Source organism: Budorcas taxicolor, chromosome 5, assembly GCF_023091745.1.
Source record: "Budorcas taxicolor isolate Tak-1 chromosome 5, Takin1.1, whole genome shotgun sequence".
Taxonomy (NCBI): Eukaryota; Metazoa; Chordata; class Mammalia; order Artiodactyla; family Bovidae; genus Budorcas; species Budorcas taxicolor.
Genome location: NC_068914.1, coordinates 89,321,828 through 89,325,768, shown reverse-complemented (window position 1 = coordinate 89,325,768; position 3,941 = coordinate 89,321,828).

Here is a 3,941-nt window from a genome sequence, read left to right as displayed (position 1 = left end):
TGTTTGATAACCAGGTAAAGCACAAAAATTAAATGTATTAAATTACTGTTACAATTGTAAATGCTTAAAAGATTATTTAAGTTGTATAAACGCTATGAAAAGTGATTACTGACCTCTTCGGGATTTGTAAATGCAATAATAAGATTTATAAGTTTTGAAATCTTAAGAAAGAACAAAGCTTTTTAGATTATAATTTAAAACATAAAGGAAAACAGAACAGGCTTTGAACAATCTTTTTAGGGCATGAAAGTCACCTCTAGGAATATCATAAAGCTCCTATGAACATTTTTCTTCTGTTTTTTTTTCTATTGTCCTGTAGTTGCTCTTGGCATCAATACTTTCTTTTTCTTTTCATATAAAAATACTATGCCCTTTTAAACTAAAGGAAAAGGTGATACTAAATAATAATTTGTAAAATATTTTGTAGATTAAAAATGAAAATATGCTTTTTTCGAAAATCTCTCATGTGGTCATTTACTAGTATTACGGATATTCCTATAACACATGCAGAAACCTCCCTCTCATGCCATAAAAGCAACGGTAGTAGCAATGACCCATGAAAACAACACCAAAATGGTATAGAATCCACTCTTCTGCATGAGTAAGGCGAAAGAACAGTAAACATGTGGCTGAATGATTCTTTTTAATCCTTGGATTCTTTAAGTTGCTTCGTCCTGAGACAATGGTTTTCAATCTCTTTTATATAAACGTTGCAAGTGACAGAAGACGATCGCTCCTAATCCAAACATCCTTGACACTGAGATGTCCAGTGTGGGGTTTCTGAGTCCATCTGGAGCAGAGAGGCTCGAACAGGACTCTGCAAGCCCTCAATCGTCTGTAGATGCTCTGAGGGGACAGGCTGGGGCTCCCTTCTTCAGCCAGAGTGGATTCACTTCTATTTCTTTTATAGACTGGAAGTTTGGTCAGATTGCATTTGGAGAGTGGCTTCCAGAGCTTCGCAGGTTTTGAAAATCACTGGGCCACAGTGTGCTTTTTCTAGAAACAGTGGCAGCACTGTGTGAGTGAATACACATTATCCTAAAGATGGCAAGTCCCAGCAGGAAAAATAGAAATTACACGAGGAGATGGTTGTGGGACCACTGATCTGTTTTTCTAAAAAGTAAAGAACTTCACAAACACTGATCTGGGGAGGTTACTAGGCCTTTAGCCAAACTGTGGGGGAACCTGTTTATTTACTTATTTCATTTAGAAATGGGATCATTTCGTTTTGCTTGTTTAATTAAAGACGCTCCCATGCTTTTATTCAGAAATCTCTCTCATTTTATTTGGCACCAAGGATGCGCTATACCACCATGAACCTGCAGGTTAGCTGAGGTTACTAATGTGGCAGAACAAACAAACACTTTTATGCCTTCTTTCCTAGACAACTACTGCTGAGGCTAAAGTAACAAAAGAGAGCTTTTAAAAATTTAACTCAAAACAGGGAGGGAGCTAGAGACTCAGAATAAAACACTGACAAACTACTAGCAGGAGGTTTTGGTTTTGCTCGTGTGTGTGTGTGTGTGTGTGTGTTTATAGAGCTAAAGTTCTTGCTGGTTTTTAGATGCTTTATTTTGTGGCCCTGCAGTCAGACTATCATGGGGTCTCTGATGCTACCCTGCTCTACCCTCAAAGGCACGAAGGACCTTTCCCCCTGCCCCCTGCTCCATTTTATCCATCGGTGGATCCTCTAATGGCTGAGAATGACCCACAACTCAAGCCAGAGGTTGGATATAAAAGGAGGCAAGGCAGGGAATGAAATAGAAAGGTTAAAGATGACTAAGGGCAGGTGTTTAAGGGGGAAGAAGACATAAGGGGGAGGGTCACAGGGTAATAAGTGGTGATCTGAGTTACGTGACATGCCCAGGCCTCTAGCATCACGACCTTGTGGCTAAGGATTTCCAATTACAAATTCCAAAACCTCCTTCTCCTTAGCTGGAACAAGGGAGGATCCTTTCAGCGAAGAACTGAGTGAACATTCTTCAGGATTCCAAGTGAGTCAGACTACTGCTTAACACTCAAGTGGTATTTTGGGGAAAATTTGAACCATAAGCTTAAGATCTGGCAGAAATGCAGGCATGATTCCCCTCTCTGGGCTCTTATTTCAAGGTTAAAAAATCACAATGACATGGAAATTTAGGGACACTAAGAGTCCAGCTGAAAGGATTATATGGTCTCTTATTTTCCTTTTGAAATTCAAGGCTAAGTAATATTTATGGCATCTGGTCCCATCACTTCATGGCAAATAGACAGGGAAACAATGGAAACTGTGACAGACTTGATTTTCTTGGGCTCCAAAATCACTGCAGATGGTGGCTTCAGCCATGAAATTAAAAGATGTTTGCTCCTTGGAAGAAAAGCTATGACAAACCTAGACAGCGTATTAAAAAGCAGAGACATTACTTTGCCAACAAAGTTCCATCCATCAAAGCTATTGTTTTTCCAGTAGTCATGTATGCATATGAGAAAGTGAAGTCGCTCAGTCGTGTCCGACTCTTTGCAACCCCATGGACTGTAGCCTATCACGCTCCTTCGTCCATGAGATTTTCCAGGCAAGAGGAGTACTGGAGTGGGTTGCCATTTCCTTCTCCAGAGGATCTTCCCAACCCAGGGGTTGAACCCAGGTCTCCCGCATTTTAGGCAGACGCTTTACCATCTGAGCCACCAGGGAAGACTTATGCATAGGAGAGTTGGATGTAAAGAAAACTGAAGGCCGAAGAAATGATGCTTTTGAACTATGGTGTTGGAGAAGACACTTAAGAGTCCCTTGACTGCAAGGAGATCCAATCAGTCAATCCTATGGGAAATCAATCCTGAATATTCATTGGAAGGACTGAGGCTGAAGCTGAAACTCAAATACTTTGGCCACCCAATGAGAAGAACTGACTCATTGGAAAAGACCCTGATGCTGGGAAAGATTGAAGGCAGGAGAAGAAGGGGACAACAGAAGATGAGATGGTTGGATGGCATCACTAACTCAATGGACATGAGTTTGAGCAAGCTCCGAGAGTTGGTGATGGACAGGGAGGCCTGACATGCTGCAGTCCATAGGGTCACAAAGAGTTGGACACGACAGAGCAACTGAACTGAACTGAACTGAACTGATACAACTAAGGAAACTGAGGCTTAGAAAGGCTGACTAACTTATACAAGGTCAAAGTGAGTGATAGAGCAGGCAGGTAAAGGTGTGTACATCTGAGGTCACTGCCTATGCTCAAATCACTTGGTATGATCATCTGCTTTGTATATATATAATAGGAAAGCATGAGCTTTCTGCTTATGCTTATTTTTTACCATCAGTCTGTTTATGAACTTTTATTTCCTTCCCTTTTCCTAAGCTAAGTGTCATGAGATATGAATCATAAATCACATGAAGAGCCAGGGAAAGTCAATATTCAGGTTTCAATTCCAGAATGTCTGCCCCTTCCACCATCATCAAAAAGTCTACAGACAATAAATGCTGGAGAGGGTGTGGAGAAAAGGGAACACTCTTGCACTGTTGGTGGGAATGTAAATTGATATGGTCACTATGGAAGACGGTATGGAGATTCCTTTAAAAACTAGGAATAAAGCCACCATATGACCCAGCAATCCCACTCCTAGGCATATACTGTGAGGAGACCGAAATTGAAAAAGGCACATGTATCCCATTGATCATTGCAGCACTTTTTGCAATAGCTAGGACATGGAAGCAACCTAGATGTCTGTCGGCAGATGAATGGATAAAGAAGTTGTGGTACAGATACATAATGGAATAGTACTCAGCCATAAAAAGGAATACATTTGAGTCAGTTCTGATGAGGTGGATGAACCTAGAATCTATTATACAGAGTGAAGTGAATCAGAAAGAGAAAGATAAATATCGTGTTCTAATGCACATATAAGGAATCTAAAAAAATGGCTCTGAAGAATTTATTTACAGGGCAGCAATGCAGAAACTT